The sequence below is a fragment of the Pongo pygmaeus genome, chromosome 10 (genome assembly GCF_028885625.2).
Source record: "Pongo pygmaeus isolate AG05252 chromosome 10, NHGRI_mPonPyg2-v2.0_pri, whole genome shotgun sequence".
In the NCBI taxonomy this organism is placed as follows: Eukaryota; Metazoa; Chordata; class Mammalia; order Primates; family Hominidae; genus Pongo; species Pongo pygmaeus.
In genome coordinates this window covers 120,632,375-120,638,998 of record NC_072383.2, presented here as the reverse complement: position 1 = coordinate 120,638,998, position 6,624 = coordinate 120,632,375, and positions in this window count along the sequence as shown.

Sequence of the window (6,624 nt, the reverse complement as noted above, 5' to 3'; positions counted from 1 at the left end):
AAGCTGTAAGGAAAGAAAATAGATCAGTGGTTGCCAGGGGTTGGGATGAGGGTGAATTGAGGACAAAGGTGCACAGTGAGGGTGGATTTGTGGTGATTACATTTTGGGGTAATGGAATTGTCCTGTATCTTGATTGAGGTCATAGTTATGCAACTGTATATGTTTTCAAAATTCATAGAACTGTATGCTGAAATACTCTTTTCAGCGTACAGTTCTATGAATTTCACTCTGTGTAAGTTATAGCTCAACAAATAGAAGCCATATTTACAAAATCTTAAATCATGTAAATTATGATGTAAAACATGTAAACAGACTTTGCTGCAGAACCAGAAAGGCCAACTAGATGTGCAGAGAAGTATGAAATAAATCCTGAAGTCACTAAGCTTGGGGTGCTCCCAAAAGCAGAAGATTCCAAATGGCGAGGTTGCATTGGTTCTCTTTATTTAAACTCCGTCAAATGGCTGAGAACCGTTGGCATGTTTTGTACTGTGGAAAATTCAAATAAACTGTAAGAACAAAATTAAAACCATCTGTAAACTGTGGGGTTTTTTTTTTTACACAAATGGTAACTTATATACACTGCTCCGTGCCTTTTTTTTTTTTTTAACGTAACATATCTTGGAGCTTTTTCCCATCACCATTTAGAAATCTAGAAAGTTTATTTATTTATTTATTTATTTTTTGAGGCGGAGTCTCGCTCTGTCCCCCAGGCTGGAGTGCAGTGGCACGATCTCCGCTCACTGCAAGCTCCGCCTCCTGGGTTCACGCCATTCTCCTGCCTCAGCCTCCCGAGTAGCTGGGACTACAGGCGCCTGCCACCATGCCTGGCTAATTTTGTTTTTGCATTTTTAATAGAGACAGGGTTTCACCATGTTAGCCAGGATGGTCTCGATCTCCTGATCTCGTGATCCACCCGCCTCGGCCTCCCAAAGTGCTAGGATTACAGGCGTGAGCCACCGCGCCCCACCTTTTTGTTTTGTTTTGCTTTGTTTTTTAAAAAACAGAGTCTCGCTCTGTTGCCCAGGCTGGAGTGCAGTGGCTCGATCTAGGCTCACCGCAACCTCCACCTCTAAGGTTCAAGCAATTTGTGTCTCAGCCTCTCGAGTAGATGGGATTACAGGCGCCCGACAGTACGCCCAGCTCTTTTTATTTTTTTAGTAGAGATGGGGTTTCACCATGTTGCCCAGGCTGGCCTTGAACTCCTGACCTCAGGTGATCCTCCCACTTTGGCCTCCCAAAGTGCTGGGATTACTGGCATGAGCCACCACACCCAGCCTCTTTATTATTTTTAATATTTAATGTTTTATTGTATTAAGCCAATCTCCTGTTGATGGATACTTAGATTACTTTAGATTACTTTGTTTATAATATTTTCTTTCTTTTCTTTTTCTTTTTTTTGAAAGAGAGTGTCGTGGCTGGGCACGGTGGCTCATGCCTGTAATCCCAGCACTTTGGGAGGCCAAGGTGTACAGATCATGTGAGGTCAGGGTGTGAGACCAGCCTGGCCAACATGACGAAACCCTGTCTCTACTAAAAATACAAAAAATAGCCAGGTGTGGTGGCGGGCGCCCATAATCCCAGTTACTTAGGAGGCTGAGGCAGGAGAATCGGTTGAACCCAGGGGGCAGAGGATGCAGTAAGCCGAGATCATGCCATTGCACTCCAGCCTGGGTAACAAAAGCGAAACTCTGTCTCAAAGAAAGAAAGAAAGAAAGAGTGTCGCTGTGTTGCCCGGGTTAGAGTGCACTGGCATGATCTCAGCTCACTGCAGCCTCCACCTCCCAGGTTCAAGCAATTCTCCTGCCTCACCCTCCCAAGTAGCCGAAACTACGGGTGCCCACCATCATGCCCAGCTAATTTTTGTATTTTTAGTAGAGACGGGGTTTCACCATGTTGACCAGGCTGGTCTCGAACTCCTGACCTCAAGTGATCCACCCGCCTCAGCCTCCCAAAGTGCTGGGATTACAGGCGTGAGCCAATATGCCCGGACGTTTATAATATTTTCTACCCTAAGATGAACCAGTGGAAGTGATAATAGCCTTAAAATTGAGGATGGGAATTAATGTGGGTATTATCTATAACAGGAGTTTTTTTTGTTTTGTTTTTTTTGAGACGGAGTCTCACTCTGTCACCCAGGCTGGAGTGCAGTGGCGCAATCCTGGCTCACTGCAAGCTTCGCCCCCTGGGTTCACGCCATTCTCCTGCCTCAGCATCCCAAGTAGCTGGGACTACAGGCGCCCACCACCACGCCCGGCTAATTTTTTGTATTTTTAGTAGAGATGGGGTTTCACCGTGTTAGCCAGGATGGTCTCGATCTCCTGACCTCGTGATCCATCCGCCTCAGCCTCCCAAAGCACTGGGATTACAGATGTGAGCCACCGCGCCCGGCCTTTTTTTTTTTTTTTAAATAGTCAGGGCCTCCCTCTGTTGCCCAGGCTGGAGTACAATGGTACAATCATAGCTCACTGCAGTCTTAAGCTCCTGGGCTCAAGAGATCTTCCCCACTTAGCCTCCTAAGTAGCTGGGACTACGGGCATGCACCACTATAGCCGGCTACTTTTTAAACTTTTTGTAGAGACAGGGTCTCACTAGGTTGCCCAGGTTGGTCTCGAACCCCTGGCCTCAAGTGATCCTCCTGCCTCCGCCTCCCAAAGTGCTGGGATTACAGGTATGAGCCACTGTACCTGGCTTTAATAAGACTTTTTTTCTTTTTTTTTTTTTGTGACAGAGTCTCGCTCTGTCGCCAGGCTGGAGTGCAGTGGCACGATCTCAGCTCAATAAACCCCGCCTCCCAGGTTCAAGTGATTCTCCTGCCTCAGCCTCCTGAGTAGCTAGGATTACAGGTGTGTACCACCATGCCTGGCTAACTTTTTTTTTTTTTTTTTTTTTTTGTATTTTTAGTAGAAACAGGGTTTCGCTATGTTGGCCAGGCTGGTCTCGAATTCCTGACCTCAAATGATCTGCCTGCCTTGGCCTCCCAAAGTGCTGGGACTACAGGCATGAGCCACCGTGCCCAGCTAATTTTGTATTTTTAGTAGAGATGGGGTTTCACCACGTTGGTCAGGCGTGTCTTGAACTCCTGACCTGAGGTGATCTGCACACCTCGGCCTCCCAAAGTGCTAGGATTACAGGCATGAGCCACTGTGCCCAGCCAAGAGGGACAAAAATCTTTTCACAGAAAAATATTTTTATACAACTTAACCAGAAAGCTTCATTTCAGGTTCAGGAAGTGGAAGGGGCAAAATCCTGGATTTTCACAAATTTCCAAAATGGGCTTATATAACTCCCCACCCTTTTCTTTCTTCTTTTTTTTTTCTTTTAGAGACAAGGTCTCACTCTGCTGCCCAGGCTGAAGTGCAGTGGTGCGATTATAGCTCACTGTACCCTTGAACTCCTGGGCTCAAGGGATCCCCCCATCTCAGCCTCTTAAAGCGCTGGGATTACAGGGGTCAGCCATTGCTCCTGGCTCGCCACCAATGCTTTTCATTCCGATCATTTCTGTAGTGAGCAGCATAGAAGAAATAATGCCTTTTGAGGGACAGTTGCATTTAACAGACAGCCTTACTAAGGTGAGTACGTCAGGACAAAGATGCGGGAAGGAGAATCAGGCTATTAGTCCGTTGTTGCAAATTGCAACGAATCGAGAAAGTCAGACACAACGATCAACTGCAGTGAAACATTTGGTGGGGGCTTTTGAGAGTCCAATCTGAAGGAGTGCGTGGAAGGATCACAGTCCCTGTGATGTACCCTCTCTCGGCTTGTTGCTTTGGGCAGGAATCACAAGTTAGGAAGGAATCAGCACCAGAAATGCAGAGCTGGCTGGGCGCAGTGGCTCATGCCTGTAATCCCAACACTTTGGGAGGCTGAGGCGGGAAGATCACCTGAGGCCAAGAGTTCGAGACCAGCCTCGCCAACATGGCGAAGCCCTGTCTCTGCTAAAAAATACAAAAATTAGCTTGGTGTGGTGGCGCGTGCCTGTAGTCTTAACTACTTGGGAGACTGATGCGGGAGAATCACTTGAACCTAGGAGGCGGAGGTTGCAGTGAGCCGAGATCACGCCATTGCACTTCAGCTTGGGAGACATCCCGAGAGTGTCTTAAAAAAAAAAAAAAAAGCGGGGGGGGGACCAGGCGCGGTGGCTCATGCCTATAATCCCAGCACTTTGGGAGGCCAAGGCGAGCAGATCACGAGGTCAGGAGATTGAGACCATCCTGACTAACACGGTGAAACCTCATCTCTACTAAAAATACAAAAAATTAGCCGAGCCAGGTGGCGGGTGCCTGTAGTCCCAGCTACTCCGGAGGCTGAGGCAGGAGAATGGCATGAACCTTGGAGGCGGAGTTTGCAGTGAGCCGATATTGCACCATTGCACTCCAGCCTGGGCGACAGAGCGAGACTCCATCTCAATTAAAAAAAAAAAAAAAAAAAAAGCTTGCAGTGAGCCAAGATGCCAAGATCACGCCACGCCACTGCACTCCAGCCTGGGCCACAGAGGGAGACTCTGTCTCAAAAAAAAAAAAAAAAAAAAAAAAAAAAAAGCCGAGTGTGGTGGCTCACGCCTGTAATCCCAGCACTTTGGAAGGCCGAGGTGGGCAGATCACCTGAGGTCAGGAGTTCGAGACACGCCTGACCAACATGGTGAAACCCCATCTCTACTAAAAATACAAAATTAGCTGGGCGTGGTGGCGCATGCCTGTAATCCCTGCTACTTGGGAGGCTGAGACACGAGAATCGATTGAACCTGGGAGGTGGAGGTTGCAATGAGCCAAGATCGCACCATTGCACTCCAGCCTGGGCAACAAAAGCGAGACTCCGTCTCAAAAAATAAAAATAAAAAAAGAAATGCAGAGCTGAAGAGCAGCCCAATGTAAAGGTCCCATTAGAGAGGAACTCTTTCATCATGGACATCTGTAAGTGACCCAGACTGTCCAGCAGCATCCACAATGTTTGCACAGCATATGGCCCCAGGGAGGGATGTCTCTAATCTGCCAGGGTTCTCGAGTTAAAGTCCTGTGTGTTGAGTGGAGCAATTTTGCCCATTTTTTTAGTTTGGCAGAATTCATGCTGACACTGAAACAGCTCACAGCAGACAGCATCAAGTTTCAGCTTTTTTTTTTCTCTCTTTTTTTAAGACAGGGTCTCGCTCTGTCACCCAGGCTGGAGTGCAGTGGTGCGATCACAGCTCATTGCAGCCTCGACCTCTTGGGCTCAGGCAACCGTCCCCTTGCAGAGCTTTTAGCTTGGGATCAGGTTTGGAAAACTAGAATTTGTGAATTCAGGATTTTCTTCTGCAGTAGCTAAGCCAAGAGGCTGTTTGTCTCGCGGCTAAGAGCGAAGCGAGGCTTTCTTAAGCCCTTTAAGTCTGTCAGTTTCAGAGCCCGAGTGGATGCCTGTAAAAAGATCCCCATCAGCTAGAAAATCATGACTCTAAAGGTCAGCTGTGTGGTTTCACAAGGGCTCATTAGCAACTAAAAACTGCTTTTTAAAACCCTGAAACTGTATCTCCATTTAGAGATTGCCTCTTTTTCATGTTTTTTTCCAGAAGCTCTAATATTAGCAAACACTATAGTAAGAACCATCAGTAACTGAGACTTGTTCCATTTTACTTACTTACTTACTTACTTACTTATTTATTTTGAGACAGGGTCTCACTCTGTCACCCAGGCTGGAGTGCAGTGGCACAATCTCGCATTGCAACCTCCACTTCCTGGGTTCAAGTGATTCTCCTGCCTCAGCCTCCCAAGTAGCTGGATGGGATTACAGGCACACACCACCACACCCAGCTAATTTTTTTTTTTTTTTTGAGACAGAGTCTTACTCTGTTGCCCAGGCTGGAGTGCAGTGGCATGATCTCGGCTCACTGCAACCTCCACCTCCCGGGTTCAAGCAATTCTCCTGTCTCAGCCTCCCAAGTAGATGGGACTACAGGTGCCTACCACCATGCCCAGCTAATTTTTGTATTTTTAGTAGAGACGGTGTTTCACCATATTGGTCAGGCTGGTCGCAAACTCCTGACCTCAGGTGACCCACCCGCCTCAGCCTCCTAAAGTGCTAGGATTACAGGCATGAGCCACTGCATCCAGCCTAATTTTTGTATTTTTAGTAGAGACAGGGTTTCACCATGTTGGCCAGGCTGGTCTCGAACACCTAATCTCAAGTGATCCTCCCACCTCGGCCTCCCAAAGTGCTGGGATTACAAGTGTGAGCCACTGGGCCCTGCCTTATCTATTTTTGATACAAGTTCTCACCCTGTTCCCCAGGCTAGAGTGCAGTGGCATGATCATAGCTCACTGCAGCCTTTAACTCCTGGACTCAAGTGATCCTCCCACCTCAGCCTCCTGAGTGGCTGGGGACTACAGGTGCTCACTACCAGGCCCAGCTAGGTGAATGCTTTTCTGCACACCAGGATATTTTTAAGGATGAGTCCTATGAACCCATCTGATTAGTGAGCTTGAGCAAGGCCTCTGGAGCCCACCTCTGCACGGTCGGGCATGAAGAACAGAGACAGTCACACCCAGCCACTGCTGATCTGTTATCCAATGGAGCCCAGCCAGAACAGGGAGCATCAGGGAGGGGACTCTGGATACTGGGCCCTGCAGGCTCGCCTCCCTGCTCTCTGCCTAC